The following is a 23,915-nucleotide window of genomic DNA, read 5'->3' as shown; positions in this document are numbered from 1 at the left end:
GACCCAATCTTGACTACTTATGGCCGTAATACAGACATCTTATTAAATATAGTTCAGAGACACTGGAACATCTTAAGGGCAGATGATTTTTTAGCATCTATATTAAAAGAGAGATGTCAGTTCTCCTTCGGGAGAGGTAGGAATATGAGTTCCCATTTGAGCCATTATAAACATAGTCACCAGCCAAATAGGGAAGGGGCCCAGATGACCATGATTGGGGATCTATTGACTGGATGTGTGCCATGTGGGCATTGCACACATTGTAAGTCTGTCAGCAAAACAAAGGAATTTACAAGTATTAATACCGGACAGGTTTATGATGCAACTTTTTTTGCCAATTGTGGGTCAGATTGGCTCATATATTTAGCAACCTGTACATGCCATGCTTTTTACGTGGGACAGACATCCAGACCCCTGCATATACGTATTCCAGAACACCTAAGTGGTATTAGGAATAGGAAACCCACAAGTGCCCTATACAAAGCATACCATTAATCATCATCCCAATGCTATCTTTAGATTCACTATTATTGCTAAAATATTAGGAAATAGTACAAATAAAGGAGGTTGGCATGGTCTTTTTGACTCTAAAGATAAGAAGTGGATTATAAAATTAGGTGCTTTGTTCTCACCTGGATTAAATGAATATTTATAATTGATTAACCAATGACATGGCTTATTGGTACTGCCATCAGGTATTTAAGCACGGAACTTTATGGTCTAAATTAAACACTGAGGAAGGCTGTCAAACTTTGTTAAGCCGAAACCGGTTTGTTTGCCTATGTGCTTTTTATAATAAATAATTTTCACAGCTCGTCACAGTCTGCTGGCTCTTCATTCGGATGTGTTGGACTTTGGTTTTGAGCCATGCAGTTGCCTTATGTGCAGGATTTCCTTTGTTTTCCAGATTACAGCCATAGTGTTTGTTGTGAGTTCAGCCATTAAATGAATGTGTATTCCTTTACTAGTGCAATGTTTTATTCTTTTTATCTCTTGTGGTATAAAATTACTTTACAGTGGTATTGTTTCATTAAAATTCAAGATGCAGCTGCTGCTGTGCATTTGAGGGTTTGTAGCCAGGCTTTAGAATATTTTGTAGTAGTTGTGCCTGTAAGTTTTTCTGAAACTTTCCTGAGAAAATATACAACCATTTTAGAGATTCATGCATTGATATACAAGACGCAAAAATGAAAAAATAAACTGCAGTTTGTAGAAGGTGGTAAGTAATAAAGGTGTTAAGCTTGTTGTAAAGGTCAAAGGTCAGTGCCCATATTCACAAACTTCAGAATTCTGTAAGGCTTACAAAATATATAAATATTCAATTAGTAGACATGATTTGTGCAGTTTTTAAAAAGAATGATCATCCTAAGTGGTTAAGCTGTAAATTTATGGTTTTTGGTTTCTCCTTCATAGGATGCTACTAGGCTATCAGCCCTAGGCCCTATACAAACCTAGCCATAACAATTCTCTGGCTATTTCTTCCGACACTATTTACTTCCCTGGACCCCTGTCTAGCAGGGCGACTGACGTGATCCCTGGGGTGAATTTCCTTTCTCCCATCCAATCGTCAAGGTTCCTTTTGAAGAGGGCCAAAGAGGCACTCTTCTTGACATGTATGGGCCATCTATTCCAGAGTCTGGGGAGTCTCTGGATCAGGAACCTATCCCTCCAGCATGTTTTGTTTATTGTGATGACAAGATTTAGATCCCTGGAGCGTGTGGCTCTGAGGGATTGGGATTTCTTTAAGTGTAGCATGTCCAACAGCTCTGGGTTTGACATGGCCTTGTATATTAAGCAGAGATCGCCTCTGAGTAGACGATATGTGACAGAGTATAGCTGGAGTTTTTTAAGGTGGTCAGCGTAGGGCATCTGCTTTAGGCCTGTGATTCTTTTAGTGAGGTATTTCTGCGGCCTTTCCAGTTGTTGCAGATGTCTTGAGAGGTACATACCAAACGAGGCGTTGTATTCTATAATGGGTCTAATGAAGGATGAGTACAGTGGGACAGTGACCTCCTTTTTTCTGGATGAAAAGCCCCTAGTGATGAGGTGTGCCACATAGAAGGATTTCCTGACTGTTGTGGCGATGTGGTTATCGAAGGTGAGACCACTGTCTACCTGTGTCCCTAAGTCTCTTATCACACTTTCGGTGTTTAGTGTACTGCCACCTATATGGTAATTCACGGATACATGTTTTTTCCCAAAGGGGATAACTATACATTTCTTGGCATTGAGCTTGAGCCCATGGCTCTGGCACCAAGCATCTGTTTCTGTAAGGCCCTTTTGTAGAGTATCCACATCATTTGGGGATTCAATAATGGCTCCCAGTTTGCAGTCATCTGCGAACTTTGTTAGCCAGAGTCTCTTAGTATTGACCTGTACTTCAGAGAAGTAGATGCCAAACAAGAGCGGTCCCAGGACTGAACCCTGAGGTACTCCACTTGTCACTTGTCTGGAGCTGGATTTGGAGTTGGCTACTTTTACAGTGTGGGTTCTATCAGTAAGCCAGTTAGCAACCCATTGGTTGACGTAGGGATTAATGCCCAGCTTAGTAAGTTTATCTATGATTCCAGAGTGGGGGATGGTGTCAAAGGCCTTGGCAAGGTCTAGATAGGCTGTGTGGACCACATTACCCTTGTCCATGGCTCTGGAGACTGATTCGAAGAAGTCAATCAGGTTCACGAACCCAAACTGGGTGGGGTCCAGTCTTTAAAGGTTGCCAATGTCTTTGTTTATAAGTTCCATGATAATATGCTTCATGGCCTTGCGAATAAGGCTTGTCAGACTGATGGGATGGTAGTTTCCGGGATCCAAGGTGGATCCCCCCTTGTGGAGTGGGATAACTGTAGCTCTGCGCCACTCAGTGGGCACGAAACCTGAGGTGAGGCTATGATTAAACATGACACTTAGGTGAGGTGCCAGTTCATATTGTAGTTCATGTAGTACACAGCCCGGGATGTCATCTGGTCCCATGGATGCTGTATTCTTAGCTTTGGAGAGTGTGTTTTTACCTGTGTGGCCGTTATTACCGGAATTTGGCAATCTCCTGGTATTGAGATGGGCCATTTAGGGGTGAGAGGGGGTTGAAGTTGGCACTGAATTGATCTGCCAGGATATTGGCAATATCCTTGGGATCAGTATATTTAATGCCATACTGTTTTAGCTCAGAGCAGATCAGAGCATTGCCATTTAGATTCTTGACATAGTTATAGAATGCCTTGTGGTTGTCTTTGGAATCTTTGGCAATTTTATTTTCGTAACTAGCTTTGGAGGATTTTATGAGGGATCTCAGTTTCTTAGGCTGGTAAGGGAGTTTTTTGCATCCTGGGATTTTCCTCTTTTCTGCAACAGTTTCTTCCTTCTGTTGTAAAGTTTGTTTATGGCAGGGGACCACCAAATTGGCTTCCTTTTTTTGGATGAGAGCATCTTGATTCTATTTGGGATGGCACTATTCATGCATGAGTGGATGTGCTCGTACAGTGCCTTAGTGTAGGATTCAGCAGTTGAACTTTCAGTTCCCGTTTGCATGGGTGTCATGAAGTTTCTCACTTCTGACTTGAGTAGCATGAAGTTGGCTTTGGAGAAGTTTTTTATGGAGGTTTCTTTACTGGGGGGTGGGGGGTGGGATGTGGATGTTAAGGGTGATTAGCTTATGGTCATACCTGACTAACGAGGGGGTTGACCATAGGTGTGGAGCATCAATTTCCCATGTTGGTAATGACCAGGTCTAGGATATTGGAGCCCCTGGTGGGACTATGGATTAGTTGATCCAGGGCGTTGGAATTTATGAATTCCAAGAACCGTTGGGCAAAGGTGTTGGTACATGAGTAGTTTTCCCAGTTAATGGCAGGGTAGTTAAATTCACCCAGTATTAGGGTGTTTGGTTCTATCTTAATATTTTCCAGTATGTTTAGAAAGGTGTAGTGAGAATCTTGGGGTATGGTGGGGGATCTGTAGTAAGCTACAATTTGAATTGCAGTCTTACCTAGTGTTAGTTGCAGCTGGAGAATTTCAGACCCATTGTGTTGGGCAACTAGCCTGGTGGTGTGAATATCCTTGGTGATTATTGACACTCCTCCATCTTTAGTGTTTCGGTCCTGGTTTGGTGGCCGAAACGTGTGGTAAGTTGTAGCCTGGTGTTGCAGTGGTGCTCTCTGGAGCCTTGTACCAGGTCTCAGTTACTGCACAGATATCGATTCTCCATTTTTAGGAGTGCCTCGAGAGAGTGCATTTTGAGGTTTAGACTTCTAGCATTGAGTAGCATTACCTTCAGATTTTGCATGCTTGTACCTGTTACGGTGGTGGTTTTTATCCTTTGAACTTTGCCTAAAAAGGCACTATAGGGTTGGCAAGAGCCTTAGCCAGTAACCTGAATCCCAGGGGCGACAGGTGCAGACCATCTCTGGCAAAGCATCGTGGTCTGTCAATCATGTCGTCCCAGGCAGACAGATACTGGTTCCCCTTTGAATGACACCAGAAGCTTAGCCAATTGTTGAAGTCAATCATTTTGTCCTTATATTGTGGTATCATTCTGGGCGAAAGCAGGATGCTACTCAGGGCTAGGGTCATACCGCCTGGGCCACATGATCTGAGAGCTCTTCCATGTCTCTTTTCAGGTAGTCCAGAGAGGTACGTCTCAAGTCATTCACTCCAACATGGACAATGACAGAGTCATATTTGTACTTGTTGTGGAGTGACTTGAGTGCATGCGTTATGTGGCGGATGCTGGCACCCGACAGGCAACTGACTATAATTTTCTCCTTGTTCAATCTGGTGAGAGGGACATCAGTGTGCCAGACTATAGAGTCACCTATGTCTAAAGTGTTAGGTACATTGTCTTGCCTTAGGGGCTGTTGCTGGGTGGTACACTGGTGTTGTGAACTATGTGACACTTTGGTTGTGATTGGTGTTTGTTTGCGTTTCAGCTTCAGAGGTCCTTGTTGCTTGGGCAGGTTACAGTTAAGGGCCTCTGCATATGTGGATTTAATGTTGCTATATGTGGGTGTTGGTGGTGTGTGGGTTTAGAAGGGCTATGTGTTGCTTGAGGTGTAGTGTGGGTGTTAACCTTCTCCTCTTGACTGTCTAGCCCAATCTTGGGTGGAGAGAGCTTTGCTTCCATTTTGGCTATATAAGTGCATCTCTCACAGGTTGTAGTTTTGGGTGGTAGGAGGAGAGGGTTGTCTGTGTACATGATGCAATTGCTGCATTGCCCCAGTATGCCCAGATTCACCAGGTGGACAGGAGAAATCACCGGAAGCTGACCCTTGGACATGCCTGGTTTGGTGCTTTTTTTTTTTTTTTTTGTAAATTACATAAGCTGTTTTCTTTTATCTTAGCAAGGTACTTTGCAATTATAGGCTGTTTAGTGCCTACTATTATTATTAACAAGGAGAGTTGAGTGCTTGTATCAGTTTAAGGCTTTCTAGTGCTTTCCAGCAGGTATTAGAAAAAGTGCTAGTCACAGGGATGCTTAAAGGTAAGATGAAAAAAAAAATGCACACTGCAGTGTGCACTAGAGAAGTTAGATGTGAAAGTAGGTAACTTAAGTTTTACCTGTTTAAAAAGTTAAGGTTTAGTGGAGAGTTACTGTTTTTAAAACAGCAAGATGGATTGAAAGGGGTGGTCACTTTTGTATTCTGGTACTGTGGAATACAGTAGGATGGCCAATAAATTTAAATAGTTGAAGGGGAGGGATTTCAAAAATGATTATTTTGGGATTACTCACACAAGCCAGTGAAAGTAGAGAGGAAATGAGATATATGGTCAGATTAACATAAGAGGCAGGCAACTAGAAAGACACTGGTATTTAACAAGACAACTATAACTGGGTGGGAGGGCAGGAAAAAAAAATCTGCCTGACTCAGAAGAGAGAGAGCTGTGGTCTCTTTTGAAGTTTTAATATGCTGTTAAAGCAGAATGCAAGTAACACACAAGATAAAGAAAGCAAACCACAGTATTCAAAATATAGAAAGGCAATAAAGTAATACAAAAAATAAAAGCAAACTAACCTTTCCTTCACAGCAAAGTATAGCAGAGTCTGGATGAGCCTTTCTCTATTCTCTAGCAACAGTTTGCTTGGGTATTCATTCATTCATACCAGTTTGATAACCTGGGTAAGTGTACTGGCTGACAGACCCTTTTCAGCCGCATCCCAGGCACCATGGTGCCAACAGACAAACAGAAAATTATACATAGATTAAGTAATGCACAGAGTTGTAAATAGTACAATAACAAAGTAGCGACAATACATTTGTATATTTATAATATGCATAATTAAGTCTGGTATTCAACCAGTGTCATTTGTTTTGTCTTTACAAGAAAGGTGTGACTACACCGTGATCTCGAAGGTCTAGCCATTGGCATGGAAGCAACAGTATTTGGTGTAATTTAGAAATCAACTAAAAGAAGCGTCTCTTACTGCTTCACTTCTGCAGGTACCCAATTCCAAACAGTTGGGTCTAACTTAAGTCTTTCTCCTATAGAAGTTTTAAAAGAGTCTAATTAGGGAAAGCTATCTTCTTGGCTATCTCTGGGTGTATAATTAGGCTGCTTGCCTTATAATTTTTTTTTTTTTTTTTGGTGGGGAGGCAGTATCCCATTTTTAACAGCTGGTAGATTTTGACAGTTAAGTAGAAATGTGATTCTGGCATTTACAGGTAGCTGGTTACACTGCTGTAGAAGCTGGTAGTGTTCAGTTTGGGGTTCTGCAAGAAGAACAAATTTGCAGATTTTGTTTATAGTAGCTTGTGTTTGAACCGGAATGTGTGGTTATAAAGAGGGACACCTTATTCGATTTTAAGGATAAGCATATTTTTAGCTTTGACTCTTAAGAGCTGTAGGGGTGAGGAGGTATGAGATTCTGCAGCATAATTTTAGTTGGCGGAGTGTTTTGCTAATAACATTGTTAGTGTACTTGACCAGTGAAAGAATAGGGTCCAAAGTAATCCCTAGGTAATTCTGTTCTGTTGCTAGTGGTGGTTGGTTTCTGTTGGTGTCAGTAATAATTAGATTTGAGGATTTAGGGATTTTCATCCTTCAGTTAACACCTTCTTTAAAGATGTTCTATATTTAAGACCACTGAGAAGGCAAAGTTAGGATATGAACATTATGTTGGAGAGGCCAACTTTATTTACTTGCTGTTTGTCAACCAGGTAAGTAAACTGGATGGAAGACCCTTTATAGCTGCACCCTAGGCTACAAGGCAAGACACATATTCAGTAGTTTGGCACAGTTTGCTAAAATATCCTGCCTAGAAAACAAATGCTTGAAAGAATAAATTCAGGTCACATTTGGAAATAGTAACATGCAAAGAAAAATCAAGAAGTGTAATATTTTAGTCTGGAATGTTGCCTCTGAGGAAGTAATGCAAAGCTGTGCAGTCTACAGTGCATAACGCAACACTTTTAAGAAAAAAAATGCTAGTATAGTCCGTTCCAAATCATCCACCAAGGTGAAAGGATACAGATTTGCTCTACTTCAGAGAAACACCTGAATAAGTTTTCTAGGTGGTTTGTGGGGAAGATGTGAAGTTGTATAGAAGAAATTGCTGACATTTGTACAAGGCACATGACTAAGATAAAAACAGAAGAAGAAATGAGAAACATCAACCATTTCTCTTGAAAGAGACTAAAGACTGTGACTGCTAAAAGTCTCATGTTGCTTGAAGAGGTTGATCTGATGTTGTTAATCTTCATTCATTCCTCACTGATGGGTAGTCGGTTCCGTCCTCAGAACCAAGTCGGCCTTATACCAAGCTTGCGCCAGCCAAAAACCCTCAAACTAAGGTTTTACCCATAATGCCATTCTCCCTGTTAACTCAGATCTCATTTGCAGCGTAGCCGCGTTCAAGCCAGTTCTCAGCTAAGTCTTATATTTTTTGTATTTTATAAAGCTTCCATATAATAACCAGAGATTACCACATTCCACTCAATTCCTTCCCAAAGCCACTAAGATGAATTCCCGACGTTTCACCCAGTCAGAAGGAAAAAGCAGCTCTAGAGATAAAAAAGCTGTGTCAAAAAAGATTCATCCAAGCAGTCCCACCAGACAAGATTGAATCCAAATTCTACTAAAGATTCTTGTTGGTGCTGGAAAAGACAGGGGACTGGAGTCCAATCTTGGATCTCAGCACTTTAAACAAGTTTGTCATGCAAACAAAATTCCAGATGGTCACGGTTCAGTACATTCTTCTATTTTTGGAAGAGACGATTGGATGTGCTTAATGGACCTTCAAGATGCGTATTACCACATCAGAATGGACAAATGCTCCAGAAGGCTTCTTCACTTCTGTCTGGGAGCCAATCATTACCAATTCGATGCTCTGCCATTCTGACTCTCTACAGCCCCCAGAGTGTTCATCAAATGCATGACAGTAGTAGCAGCTGACTTCAGACTGCAAGGATTCTGGATATTTCCATATTTAGACGATTGACTCCTTACCTCCCCCACCAAGCATCTACTGGTAACAGCCCTAAATTACACTCTCTCATTGGCAAAGTTTCTGGGAATCTCTATAAATTGGGAAAAATGCAACCTGACTTTGACCCAAAGCTTAAAATTCATAGGGGCAGTGTTCAATACTCAGTCCTGTCAAGTCTGTCTCCCAGATCACAGAGACTAAGGCTCCAGCTCCAAGTGATACTCTGTAAAAACGTGGTTTCAGCTCGAGGTCCTTCAACTCCTAGTTTCAATGGCAGCATCAATAACAATAGTACCTCTTGCAAGACTTCACATGAGACTCCTCCAATGGCTTCTGTTATCTCAGTGGTATCTGAATCATCATCCTTTGTCCTTTCAGATTCGAATAACAAGTCATTGCAAACAGGACCTAATTTGATGGATGAGGCCAGAAACAGAAATTTGGAGTCACCCTTTCTACCCTTATCAGCCAAAGGCCACTGTGATCACAGATGCTTCCCTGATAGGGTGAGGGAGAGCATTTTCAGGGCATGACAGTCCAAGGCACATGGTCAACTATAGAGATAGAGGCCAATCTGCATATAAATGTCCTAGAAATGGGGACAGTGCTTTTAGCATTGCAGCCATTTCAATCTGTCCATCCTTCTGGAACAATTGCCATCCAGTCAGACAACATGCCAGTAGTCTGGTATATCAACAAGCAAGGAGGAACCAAGTCCTACCCGTCATGTCGAGAGGCCATGAGAATTTGGCAATGGGCAATAGCTTCCAACCACTTTCTGATCACAATGCATATTTCCAGGAATTCCAGTGTGATTGCAGACAAGCTGAGCAGATGTGTCCTTCTGCCTTCTAAGTGGTCACTCAGTTTGAGCATTGCGGTGAAGATCTTCAGCTGTTGGGCCCAGCCTTGCTGTGACCTACTCACCTCCCCATCAAACCACAAATGCAGCAGCTATTTTGCCCCAATTTCCCCGCAGGGGGAGTCCCCGAGAGAAGCTCTTATCCACGATTGGCCCATGGGACTTCTGTACACTTACCCTCCCCTTCCCCTGATCCCCCAATTCATGAAGAAAGCCCTTTGGTAGAAAAGCAAAATGATCCTCATTGCACCTTATTGGTCTCAACAAGTATGGCTCCCCTTTCTCTGGCCTCACTTACTATGCCACTCGTGGATTCTGGATCCAACCCCAGGTCTGATTTCTCTCCCCCCAAGGGTTGTGCCACCCAAACATAACCTGCCTCAAGCTGACAGCTTGGTTTCTCCACTTCCAATGATTGACAGGCAGAGTAACCTTTCCTCCCCAGTGCGTGACATTATTCTGGCCTCTCACAAGCCATCCACCAGGAAAATATGTCTTAGCAAATGGAGAAGGTTTTAATTTGGTCTAAGCAGAGAAAACTAGACCCGTATTCAGCTCCAGTCACTGCCATGCTAGATTACTTATCAACGTTTTTTGAAGAGGGAGCTGCAGCATCCACTGTTCGAGTTCACCTAGCTCCCATTTCAAATTTCCATAATGGTTTCAAGGATTCCTCTTTAATCTCACATTGTCTATGTAAAATCTTAAAAGGAGTCTCTCACATTAGACCACCAATCAAACAACCAGTAGAACCATGGAGTCTCACACTAGTCCTCCAGTCTTTGACACAACCTCTCTTTGAACCTGCAACCACCTGTGACATCAAGTTCTTATCCTGGAAATCTCTTCCTGATGGCCATTACGTCAGCTAAATGTATTTCTGAGCTTCACACATTATGCATAAAGCGCCCTTATTTGATTTTCCACAAGGACAGAGTATCAGTCCGGATGAGCCCTTCTTTTCTTCCCAGAGTTATTTCTGATTTCACTATTAACCAGACTATTGACCTGCCAGTTTTCTTCCCTAATTTTTCGAATAAAGGAGAGTACCATCTGCATTTATTAGACATGCACAAACAGTTGAGATTTTATCTTGATAGGACAAAAACAATGCGCAAATCCGACCAGCTATTTGTATCATTCTCTGGTCCTAAAATGGAAAAGTCAGTTTCTAAGGTGACTTTATCTAAATGGCTAAGAGAGTGTATACTCTTCATCTGCGACAGTCAAAAAGCCCTATACCAGAGAAAATCAAAGCACACACCACCAGATCAATGGCAACATTTGTGGCTTTCCATTCAAGGGCTTTTATGGACGATATCTGTGCAGCAGTAACTTGGGCTACTCCTCATACCTTTATCACTTATTACAAATTGGATTTGTTCTCCAGGGGAAGAGCTTTCTTTGGTTCAATGGTGCTCAGGAATATTCTTCCACAAGGGCCCCACAAGGGACACAAGGTAGCTGGGGACTCTGTCACATCAGTAATGTATGAAGATTAACATCATCAGATAAAGACGTTATGTCTTACCATAATGTTTTATCTGTGTTCATCTTCATTCATTCATTACGTCCCACCCTCCTTCCCTCTCCTAGTGGCTCCTGGGGGATTGTTTGGGTCTAAATCCCACTTTCGGGTACTTGCTTAGAAAAAGCCTCTGCTTTACTACTAATGGGAAAACTCGATCTGAGGTAACAGGGAGAAGGGCACTATGGGTGAAAGCTTAGCTCGAGGGTTTTTGGCTGGCACGAGCTTGGTATAAGGCCGACTTGGTTCCGAGGATGGAACCGACTACCCATCAGTGATGAATGAATGAAGATGAAAAGCAGATGGAATATTATGGTAAGACATAACTTCTTTTTTGCGTCCATTGTTGCACTGCAGTCAAAGATATTCTTTTGTAAGTATATATGGTTATTCAGCGTGGATTAGGAGGTTATTAAGTTTGAAGATCTCATTGCTTGAATGATGGCAGAAAACAAGTGGAAGCTTTAGCTGACACTGTGATTACAGTTAGTTGCAGACCCTTTAGCTATTAGTACACTCTTTGTACCTATTCCCAACTTTATACGTTAACAATCCTAATTATTAGATGTTATGTGATCCTATCTCGCCTACATTCTGACTGATGGGTTCGGAGCCGATCCCTCGGCTCCGACTCGGCACGCTAATGCCAAAGAGCGAAGTCTCTTATTGGCTGAGCTTACTATATCCCAGGATGCACCACTACCAGTCCCCCAGATCTCGTTTGCCGCTAACTAGCAAAGACGTGGTCTCGAGCTGGCTGAGCTAAGTAGTGTTTTTTCACTAACTTTTTCTGTCAGGAATTTGCTATTTCTATAACAAAAAGCTGTTTTAACAGCTACTCTGTACTTTTGTGCGTGACTGGAAATTTTTTTGTGGAAAATTTGTGTGAGATTGGGTGTTTGTTCTGACTACAGGCCCCCTTGATCTGTAGGGCCTTCCCTGGCAGTTAATCCCTTCAAATCCTTAGGGGTTCTAGGATCCCCTTGAGTTATTTTCTCAGTTGTTATCGGGCTGTCAATCTTAACCGGCAACCGTAGGCTAATCTTTGTAGTGTCAGTCAATTTAGAAAGACAATACAGAATAGTGGGGTTTTTCTGTGAGAGAGTTACTGAATTGTTGTTATAATGTCTCAGGCTCCTAGGCCTTCGGGCTTTAAGAAGTGCACTAAGTGCAGTTTTAAAATGTCTGTCACGGATGACCACTCTCTCTGTGTATATTGTTTGGGCGCCAAACATTTGCAGGAGTCCTGCAGCGTGTGTCACGCTTTTTCCTCGAGGGTCCTCCAAGAGAGGAAAAATAAACTTATTTTGAAAGGCCTTATAAAACCCTCTTTTGAAGAAGCTTTAGCGTCCTCTCCTTCTCCTGCTAAAAAGAAAAGGGCGTCGGCTCCGACCAGTCCGTCGGACCCGACCGCCAAAAGACATAGGCAGGCTTCTCCTTCGGCTCCAAGGACTGCGGAACGGTCTGCCTCGATGCCTCCAGTCTCGACTCCTCTGGCTTCGGAGCCGATGGCTGGAGCATCGAGAGGCGGGTCACCTTCATCGGCTCCACTGATCTCGGAGCCGATGAAGGTTGTCCGCTCAGACACTTCCTCCTCGGCGCCGAAGTCCTCCTCGGCACCGATGGAAACTGGTTTGTGCATTCCTTCGGCGCCGATAGTTATCGAGTCGCCTCGGAGCCGGTCCCCTAGTCCCTTGGGGCCGTTGGAGAGGCCTACTCGAACCCATTCAGTCTCCTCTAGGTCATCGAGGATGTCAGATTCGGACATAGACAGGGTGCTCCAAAGATTGTTCCAGTCCCCAGTCTTTCAAAAATTTGTTTCGGCTCCAACCCAATTGGCTTCGGAGCCGATAGCCCATTCCATTGCCATTCCTCCTCCGACCGCTTCGGCTCCGTCGGAGCAGGTGCTGATGGAGCCAGTGGAGATCCTAGGGTCGGCTCCGACCCTTACTCCAACCCCGGCCTTCGGGTCCGAGTTTAGCACGCGGACTTCTTCGGCCGGACCGGGGTGACGTTTGGGACCAATGCTGTCGGTTCCGAGCCTCCCTCTCGGTGCTTCGGCTGGGACTTCCGTCTGCTATCATGGCTCGGGACCGGACACTCCCAGGATTCTGGGGTCCGGCTTTCAGAGCTATGAGGAGTGCCTTGGCCAAGTCTTCTTGCCATCTCTGCGGCTTTACCGGCACCTTCCCTGGGCATGGAGACTGGGTCTTTGGCAGTTCCCCTGTCTCTAGGCAGCGGAGCCCCGGGGCCTGAGGTTACCCCCACTGGGGGTTCCCCTCCTCCTGAGGGTTCTTCGGAGTTGTCTTTGGAGGAGCCCCCAAGGAAGAGATCGTGCAAGAGGAAGCACGTGGACTCCCCCGAGTCTCTTACATCGGACACTGATCTTGATGATGCGGAGGGGTCCTCAAAGTCGTCCTCGGATGATGTCTCATTTGCAGACATTCTAGAGATCCTTAAGCAACGAGGCGGCTGGATATCCAAACCCCCCTCCGCTGATGAGTCAGTGCTTCTCAAGGCCTTTGGGGCTCAGCCCTCCGCCTCCTGGGTGTCTCCGCCCTTCGACGAGCTCCTGGATTTGGTTTGTCGGAGGGCGTGGGAACATCCAGATACTGTGGAACCAGTGCCTTCTCGCCCTAACAAATTTTTGTCTGCCCCACCTGAGAAGGAGTTCTTAAGAAAGGCGTGGCTGTAGATGCCATGGTGGTGGCATCTGCTACACAGCAGGACGTGGCAGAGGCTTCAACGTCCGTCCATCCTCCTAATAAGGAGTCTAGGAGCATGGACCAGTACGGGAAGCGCACCCTGACTTCAGCGGCCTTTACTCTAAGGTCCCTGAATTATTTGGCACATTTCACCAGACTACAGAGGGATCTGGTCAAGGAGCTGTCAGATTCCCTCTCAGGTAACCTACCTGAGCAGCTAGCCCAGTCGGTTAGCTCTGAGTTGGCTATCCTTACCTCGATTTCGAACTCGTCCATGAGGCTCATTTCATATGCGGCCGAAGGGGCGGGCAGAGCGGCAGGCACAGGCGTGGCTCTACGGAGACAAGCCTGGCTCCGTTTGTGTCATTTCGCGGAGGCCTTCAAGTCTTCCTTCGACGCTCCCTTTGATGGGTCCTCTTTGTTTGGACCCAAGGTAAAAGACACTCTTACCCGCTGTGAGCAAGAGGGAAAAACTTTATCTGCCGTAGGAGCACGTTATTCCACTCCCTTTCGGCCTTATCCCAAGGCTAAAGAGGAGGGAAGATGTGGTTCCGTAAATCACAGAAGTTCTTTCCTCAACAGCAGGAAGATTCCCCTTCCAGAGGCAGAGGACGGGGAAATTTTTCTGGGAGACGCCGTCCCAGAGGCGGCAGAGGCCCCCGCAACACTGGAGACCGCGAGTCCTTTCGTGGCTCTTCAGCCTCCCACACTTCATGAGGGATTGCCCGGCTGTGCTGCTCCGGAGCCAGTCGGGTGCCGTTTTGCCAAGCACCTAAAAGCCTGGGAGTCTATTACTCAGGACAGATGGGTGCTTTGGATTATTGCCGGAGGTTACACCATTCCCTTCACACACTCACCCCCACCGTCCAAAAATATCCCGGACCCACCACCCAGTCAAAGGGAAATTGCAGCCGCAGAAGCTTCAAAGCTGCTAGAAAAAGGAGTCATCCAACCGGTCCCCACAGACCAGATCGGATCCGGAAATTACTCAAGGTTCTTTTTAGTGCCAAAAGACGGGGGACCTGAGACCCATATTGGATCTCAGCAAACTAAACCAGTCCGTCATGAAGTCCAAATTCCGAATGGTCACTTTACAATCCATTCTCCCATTGTTGGAGAAGGATGTTTGGATGTGCTCCATAGATCTCAAGGACGCCTATTATCACATACTGATACATCAGGCGTCCAGGAGGTATCTGCGCTTCAGCCTGGGAGACAGTCATTTCCAATTTTGTGCACTGCCCTTTGGTCTCACCACAGCCCCCAGGGTGTTCACCAAGTGTTTGGCAGTAGTGACTGCTCACCTGAGGAGTCTCGGATTCCAAGTGTTTCCCTATCTGGACGACTGGCTCCTGACTGCCACCACCAGGCATCTACTACTAGACAACCTACAAGCCACCATCTCCTGGGTGCTTCCTGGGAATTACATTCAATTGGTCAAAGTCTGTCTTGCTGCCCTCTCAGCGCATAAGATTCATAGGAGCAGAGATAGACTCAAAATTGATGCGCATCTTCCTTCCTACCGAAAGGATTCAAACATTACAAGGTCAAGTCCGAGCCCTGCTTCCAAGATCCAAAGCCCCAGCCAGGTTGGTCCTGCAACTTTTAGGTTCAATGTCTGCCACTGTTCTCCTAGTTCCGCTGGCAAGATTGCACATGAGGATTCTTCAGTGGCTGTTATCGACACAATGGTCTTTTCAGGATCTCCCCCTCAATCATCTCATACTGATTACAGAAACGTGCAAACGGGACCTCCGCTGGTGGCTTCAGCCATCCAATCTGAATCAGGGAAGACCTTTTGTTATACCCCCTCCGGTGGCCACCTTGACAACGGATGCCTCCCAGACGGGGTGGGGGGGGGCATTGTCTGGGCAGGTTAGTTCAGGGTTCTTGGCTTCCAGACGAAACTTTTCTCCATATCAATGTATTGGAAATGAGGGCTGTACTTCTGTCCCTACAAGCCCTCCACAAGTTTCTCCCTCAAGGCATTATCGCTATAAACACAGACAACATGTCGGTGGTCTGGTATCTAAACAAACAAGGAGGGACCAGATCTTACCCCCTTTGCAGAGAGGCCATGAGGGTGTGGGAATGGGCTGTAGCTACCAACCGCTTCCTGGTAGCGACCCACATTCCAGGAAAATCCAATATATTGGCAGACAGATTAAGCAGGACGATTCTCTCTCCTCACGAGTGGTCCCTGAACGAAACAGTAGCAGCTCAGGTTTTCAAAAGATGGGGGACCCCGTGCTGCGACCTGTTTGCAACACCACAAAACACAAAGTGCAAAAGGTTCTTTTCCTTGACTCCGCGTCAGGGGGAGGCAGCTACGGATGCTCTAGTCCAACCTTGGCCAACAGGACTACTTTATGCTTTTCCTCCGGTTCCACTCCTCCCCAAAGTCATCCAAAAAGCTTCCCAATTGGGGTCCACAATGATTCTAATTGCTCCATACTGGCCTCGTCAGGTATGGTTCCCCTACCTAAAGAAATATGCTCTGGACGGTCCTTGGTTTTTGGATCTAACTCCGGACCTGCTGATTCATCAGTCGGGACGACAGCACCAGTCCCTTCACACTTTGAAATTAACAGCTTGGCTCCTCCACTTCCGACCTTAGTCAGAAATCACACCTTAGACCCGGAAGTTATTCACATTTTATCTTCGGCCCACAAACCCACCACTAAGAAATTGTACCTCAGTAAGTGGAAGAGGTTTGCTATCTGGGCTCAACTCAGAGGCTTAGACCCTATTACTGCCCCGATACCAGAGGTCTTGAAATTTTTAACATCCTTGTTTAATCAAGGATCTTCAGTCTCTACTATTAAAGTCCAACTAGCAGCTATCTCCAAATTTCACGAATCCATAGACCCACCGTTGATGAGCAGCAGATTATGTAAAACTTTCATGAAAGGTGCTGTGCTGTTAAGACCCCCAGTTTTTCATCCTGCGCCTCCATGGGATCTTGATTTGGTACTTCGTGCCTTAACATCTTCCCCTTTTGAACCGTCTGCTACATGTGAGTTGAAATATCTGTCTTGGAAAACTGCCTTCTTAGTTGCAATTACCTCTGCAAGAAGAGTTTCAGAACTTCAAGCCCTATCTATCAAACCACCGTACTTGATTTTTCACAAGGATAGAGTATCACTTAGGCCTAATCCATCTTTTGTTCCAAAAGTTTGTTCTAATCTCTGTCTCCAACAATCTCTAGAGCTACCAGTTTTCTTTCCAAAATTTTCAAATGAAGCGGAATACACCTTGCATAAATTGGATGTTCACAGGCAATTGCGCTTCTATCTAGACAGGACTCAACAAATTTGAAAAACAGACCAATTGTTTGTGTCCTTTTCAGATAATAAATTGGGTAAAACCATCACTAAAGCTACTATTTCCAAATGGATTAGAGATTGCATAACTCATGCTTATTCCTCTTCAAATAAGCAACTTACAACATCTATCAAAGCTCACTCTACCAGAGCTATGGCTACCTCTATTGCGTTTCATTCCAAGCTCGCTATTTCTGAGATTTGTGCTGCGGCTACTTGGTCCAACCCGCACACTTTCATTTCCCACTATAAATTGGATGTGGCATCTAAAGGGCGAGCATCATTTGGTTCCACGGTACTCAGGAGTGTTTTCCAGTGAGCCACCCAGGATTCAGGTGCTAGGGCGCTGTCCCATCAGTCAGAATGTAGGCGAGATAGGATCACATAACATCTTTTAGTTATGTACTCACCATAACTTCAGATGTTTGGGATCCATCTCGCCACATTCCTAATACCCACCCTCCTTCCCCTGCCTTGGAGATCAGAAGAGATTGAACGGTTTTGAGTTCTACTGTTTTTATCTTGTTTCATCTGACGATGTTATATAAGCAGTGCGTGCATGTTTGCATGTATGCGGACAAACTAGATCTGGGGGACTGGTAGTGGTGCATCCTGGGATATAGTAAGCTCAGCCAATAAGAGACTTCGCTCTTTGGCATAAGCGTGCCGAGTCGGAGCCGAGGGATCGGCTCCGAACCCATCAGTCAGAATGTAGGCGAGATGGATCCCAAACATCTGAAGTTATGGTGAGTACATAACTAAAAGTTATTCCAGAAGTAGCTCTTTTTAAATGACATGCTTCTTCCTTATGTGAAAGCCCATGAAGATGTAAACCTTACTACCCTGCCTGTAAAGTGAAGGTTTCTGTGTTCTTCAGTGAAGTACCATCTGGTAACATACTAGGCCATGATGGTATAACTGTGGATCCTTACAAATTCCTGCAGTCTGCATTCATCTTTAGGCTTATAGATCTCTTTAGAAGTATGACTGATAAGTTCTGTACCTCCTCTTTAAAATCCTTCTTTATTACTTTATTACCCAAACCAAAAAATAAACCAGAGCAGTTAAAAACTATCATCCCATCTTGTTGATTTTTGCTGAGATGAAGCTATATACCAATGGCCTACTGCTTAGATTACAGTCTTTTCTTCCTCACTTGACTGTCACTCCTCAGGCAGGATTTGTGAAGGAGTAGATAAGCACTGACCATCTGTAAGTTGTCATCATGTCAGTAATAATACTAATTGTTTAGTGTACTTTTTTAATTCAGTTAGTATGGCATGGAGGACTGATAAGGTGGTGTCTTCTACTGCTGACTTCAGATCCCCTAGCTATCCCTTTTGCTCTGTGTTCCTCAGGGACCCCACGATCACAGTACACCCCAATGTGAAAATTTGCTGGGTAGGTCCTCGCTTTCTAGAGAGTAAAGCCTTGTGATTGTTAACCTTTAAATCACCTTGTGAGTGGAGAAAGAAGTGGGAGTAAAGGGGCTCTCATACTGACTGTTTTTGGTTGGGCTGTACCACCGCTTAGAAGTGCTGATGATATGGTCAGGGTGGGCTTACAGTGTGGCATTGTGAGAGAGCTAAATGACATGCTGGAGTTCCTCCATGTGCAGATCACCATAGACAAACTCTCATATTAAATCCTTGCCAGCAATAAGTCACCCTCCATCCCAAGTAGCTCACAATGCATACTTGGACCTACTGGACACATGTACCATACAACCTAACACCCTACCTATGGGAGACTTTAATTACCTTTCTGTAGATTGGAAATCCTACACAGCCTGAAATCAACAGGCACAGACCAAGAACACCCTTGGCCAAACGGTGAATATGCCCCCTAGAGGCTCCAACACATTGGAACTTGTACTCAGAAGTATAGGAGAATGCACCCCCCCAATGTGTCTTCCTTCCTGGTAAGGTCCGACCATAAAGTTGTCTCCTTTGAAATCAAAATCAGCTCTGTAACCCTAGTAAAACCAGTAACAAGAACTATTCCAAGACAAACCACCCTTTATTAAGTGATGGTTCATCAAAATTCAGTGCCCTTCCAAACCCCGAGAACACAGCAGCCTATGCTGAGTTGCTCTCAGAAAGAAACTCTGTACAACCATTTCAGTGGCTGCATAGAGCCTGTTGTACCTACCAGAAGTAAGCCTAGAACTAGCCCCAGAAACTAACTGCCCTGGTGGCATCCCAAATTAAACAGGATATACAAAAAAGAAGAAAAATTATGGCAAAAATTAGAAAGGTAATTAATTCCCATAAAGACAATGCTCTCCTCAAACTAAATAGACAGCTAAGAGGGCCACTTAGTTCAAACAAAGCCAGCTTTGAGGTAAAGATAGACTCCCAGGTGAAAGATAACCATAAGGCCTTCTTCAGCTATGTCAGAAACCTCAAGGGCATCAAACAGCAATGTGCTGAACTGGTAGTTAATGATGCCACATTCACTGAGCTCATTAAAGCCAATATCACAACCTCAGTGATCCCTGATTATATCTGAGGGTGTCTCTTGAACAGTATAAAATACAGCTTATCAGGATTCCTGGAGTTCCTTTTTCACTATAGTCTTAAAACAGGCTTTGTGCCTCGAGAATGAAGGACTTTGATGGTCATGCCCCTTCATAAGGGAGTACCTTGAACAGATCCTGGAAACTACAGACCTATTAGTCTGACGTCTTTATTTGCAAAGCCATGGAAATTATCAGCAAAAACATAGATAACCTCAGACACTGGATACATCTCTGTTTGGCTTTGTCAAAGAAAGGTTGTGCTTACTGAATCTGATGGACTTCTGTGAAAAGGTCACTATGGCAATGGATGAGGGGAAAGTGATGCAAACTGCCCACCTACATCTGGTTAAATCATTTAATACAATTCCCGACTCTGGCATTGCTAATAAACTTAGAACTAGGCTTACACCCCTTTATAATATGCTGGATAGCTAGCTGGTTCACGAATAGGACCCAAAAGGTTAGGATTGGTGAGGTCACCTTCATAAAGAGGTTGGTCACCAGTGAATTCCCTCAGAGCTCTGTGATGGACCTTCTTCTCTTTGGTATCTACTTCTCAGAGGTTAAAGCCAATGTCAAAGGCCCCTGGCTGACCAAGCTCACAGACGATTGCAAAGTGGGAGCAGTTATTGAATCCCACCAAGATGAGAACATCCTTAAGGAAGGTCTTACACAGACAAACACTTGGTGCCGAAGCCATGGCTTAAAACATTATAGTACCTTTTGGGAAGAAGTCAACCCCAGGTCACTGCGTCATCAATAAAACACCCATTAAAGTTGTTTCACTGGACAGGAATCTAGGAACTCCTGTAGATAGTAACCTAGCCTCTGACCAACATATTTCCAAGGTAATAAGAACATTTATCTGTGTTGTTCATCTCATAAGTAAGAGCACGGCGTCCAAATCTATAATGTTCATTGTACCACTATACTCTGTCCTCATTAGGCTCATCATAGAGTATAATTTCACCATCCGTGTATACCTGACAAGACACATGCAGCAGCTGAAACATCCACAAATGTTCCTTACAAAAATAATACAGGGAGCAAACACAATGTCCTACACTGATCGTCTCAAACCCTATGTCTTTACTTGGTACCATGCAGACTTCTGAGAGGTGATCTTCATTTGTACAAGACATCCCTAGACCTTGTTTTGATGAACCTTTTGCACATTTGCAAACCACATCAGAACTACTAGATCAGAAGATGTAAATGATGCTTGCAATATGAATAAGACATGTTGGGGAGAGAGAGAGAGATGTTTCTCAGAGAATTTTCATTCTCTGGAATGGGATTCACATCCATGTGAAGCAGAGTTCCTCCCAAGTTCAACTTGGACCAGTTAATGGGTAATCAGAAATTCACCCCTAGTCTGGTGCCTGTGTCTGTGATGGACAGAGACAGTCAGTAAATCAAATTTGTGTGTCTAATTTGGGTTGCACAGCTAGTCTGTATGGCCTTGGTGGTTGTTAGCCAAGTATACACCTATGAAACTATGACTGTGATGCCTATTTGGTCTGAGACCTCTGACAGTGCTATTCAAGAGGCTGCCATGCATACTTGCTGATAGTATGTTATTCAGTGCCCTTCAGCAGTTGGTTGGTCCAGATACCTTTCCACGGGCATTTGATTCCATGCCTATATTTTGGTAATATTCAAGGGTAGTATTCTGTTCATTCTTGTATGTGAGGATGTCTGTAGCTCAAAGTAGTAGTCATCTGTGAGTATCCGATACCAGTGTCCTCAAAGGTGATCATCAATCCCCTAGGAGCAAGGCAACATGTCATGTAATGTCCAAGTCTTGGGCATCAATCATCTTGCCTTACTTTGAATTGGGGGTCCTCCTTCCAAGATGTTTCAAAAGCCCTGACAAAGATTTCTTAGAACTTTGTACTTTCCTCAAGAATCTACAGTCATCTTCAGAGCTACCATCATCAGTGATCTACACCTTTGAAAGGAAAAAGGAGATATCCTCCATGAGTTACTGGATTCCTCTGACTCTGAGGCACATGAACTGGCCTCTGTGGGTCAAATGTCCTATGTTTTTTTTTCTTCTGAGTCAAACACTTTGGACATGCTATCCCCTGTTTCTTCAGCTGAAGATTTCTCATTTAGAGATGTCCAAAATAAGGTGAAAGATTTCTTGAAATGGAAGTATAAGGACTGCTTTAATGATCAGTAAAGCAAGTAAGTAAAACCCCTGGGTTTACCAGAACTAAAACTCATAGCTGTTAATCGAGTGATTGAAGGTTCAGAGGGGCTATTCACCACTAAATCCCTGCTTCCAGGACACCCAACCATTTCTTACAAAGTTGTGGACTCTTATGTGTACATTTACAAGAAGCCAGTCACTGATTCAGCTGTGTTGTCCATAGATTCCAACAAGATGTCTGTTAAGGTATCTCCCAAGCACCTACTTCCCTGTGACAGAAGAATTTGAGTACTGGACTGCTTTGTGAAGAAAATCTACAGTCCTGTCACCCTGGCCTTCAAAGCTCAAAAGTGTCAAACCTGTACATTAAAGTTCTACTGGACTCTCTTCTCCCAGCAGAAGAAAAAAAACATTTAAAATCCACTTTCAGTGACTTCCAAGATGGTAGCACGATGATCAAGAGCTTAATTTCAGCTCCCCAGTATGAAAACAGAAACTGAGAAAAAGGAGTGCCACTGAAATTATTTTGGGGGTAAAATTTATTTATTTTCAGGTAAGTATACTGCCTGGGTGCCACCAGAGAGGAAATTTGGAAAAACTGAGAGAAAATCAACCAGAAAAGGTGAAAAGAAAACTGTTTGGAAAGAATTCTGCAGCTGTTCAGTAAAAGGCAGTTTAATTTTGGTTGAAGAGACATCTTCCAGTAATTTAGAGGAAAAATAAATAAAAAAATACTTGTAAATGATTAAAATAAACAAAACATTGAAGGAATATATCAACTCAAGTAGCAAAAGGCTGGAAAATAAAATAAACTGTAACTAGCTGTTCAGATGAATTGATAAAACTACAGAAATCAGAGGTTGAAATGAAGGAAAAGCTGGTTGGCTGGCTATGAAGCTACTCAAGAAGAGCTCTTTTAAAAAATAATAGAGCTAGTAGGCAGAGTGCTCAGGGAAAACCTGAGATTTTCTGCTGTATTAGTGAAACTGGAAGGAACATACTGTATTAATTTTATGAAAGCACAAATAAGAAAGTGTAACTAGCATTTCACAGCAGGATTTATTAATTGAAAGGGCACATTGAGTGTATGCTCTAAACCAGGGCATGAGAAAGTAACCAAGACCTACATTAGTAGATGAAAATGTAGATGTAAAGATGTAATCATACCAGCATAAAGAATTGATCCTGACAAAACTGTGGCAGACGGGCAAAGCAATAAAAACTGGAGATTGCAGAGTGTTTGTGGAAAGTAATTATTCACTGTACACCAGTCAGAAGAGAAGCAAATTTATCCCAACACGTAGGGAATATTGAAAGGTAGCTGTGAGATTCAGTTTACTGTATCTAGCTGTAGTCAGAGTATTTTTCCTCGGAGGATTAAAGGCATTTTTTGATGCAGAGCAGGCTAAGGCTTATAAAAAAATAAGAAGGTTTATCCAACAAAAAATGAACCAGTAAGCAGAAGAGGACTGTACTTTTCATTCTTAGGAGAGTAAAGTTCATAAAGAGACTTTACCAGTGGAACCTTTTCAGTGTTCCGAAAGAAAATGTTTGACAGACAGGAAAAAGTCCAGGAGTTGACTAGAAGAATCAGGAGTACCTTGGATTTGAACCATTATCTGGTGTTGGGAGATGGAGATGAACAGAAAGAAGACCAGCAACACAGAAATTAATGAATAAGTGTGAGGCTTTAAAGCATCAATCACATTTATGAAATATGGCTCTGCAAGAAAAAGTTGTTGAAAAATACTGATTTTTTTTTGTTTTACTTTGTTAAACTTGTAAGTGGACTTTAAGGTATATGTCCCACTTTGTTATTACTGTTTAGATGGTTACTAAAAGGAGAAACTGTAAGTAGAACACTTTTTTTGTTAATGTTTATATAAAACATTTTATGATGTAAACTGCATGTTATATATAGTAAAGCAGTTTTACGTAGTATGTGGTCAGGGGTATTTTAAATGTGGGGGAAGTCTTTTCAGTGACTGTTTTTAACTGTTAAAGATGTTAAACTAAATAAGTACATTTTAGTTGCAAGAAATATAGCCTTTACATTATAACAAGAGAAGAAAGGTTTGACAAAACAAGTTTAATGTTATTGTGCTTTGATCTCTGGCTGGTGTGGTGGGGTGTAAAAGTGAGTTGAATAATCTGCGTGCAGAATTAAGATATTTTCTCTTGTTTTTACAAGGGTGAATGTCTAGATGAATGCCCTTGGCTTAAGTTACAAAAGTTTTTTTTGTAACTGAGTCGACTTTAAAATAAGATGAAATGATGAAAGCCATGCAAAATGCTAAGTTTCTTACATCTGAAAAAGGTATTAGCTTTTTTCCATTACCAAATATTCAGTGGGAGTGAAAAAGTCAGCAGCTGAAGGCAGCTGTACATTCTTTTCTAATTGAAAT

The 23,915-nt window shown here is 43.4% G+C and overlaps 1 protein-coding gene across 1 annotated transcript in view; it reads left to right on the top strand.

Annotated features, from left to right (window-relative positions):
- The window catches only part of VPS53 (VPS53 subunit of GARP complex), a 1,983,995-nt gene that overhangs the window by 1,110,638 nt on the left and 849,442 nt on the right, over positions 1-23,915 (top strand). The window lies entirely within an intron of this gene.

Source organism: Protopterus annectens, chromosome 13.part0, assembly GCF_019279795.1.
Source record: "Protopterus annectens isolate FY-2018-M chromosome 13.part0, PAN1.0, whole genome shotgun sequence".
Classification (NCBI taxonomy): Eukaryota; Metazoa; Chordata; order Ceratodontiformes; family Protopteridae; genus Protopterus; species Protopterus annectens.
Note: the sequence above shows the minus strand (reverse complement) of the source record. Positions and strands in the feature narration are given on the sequence as shown.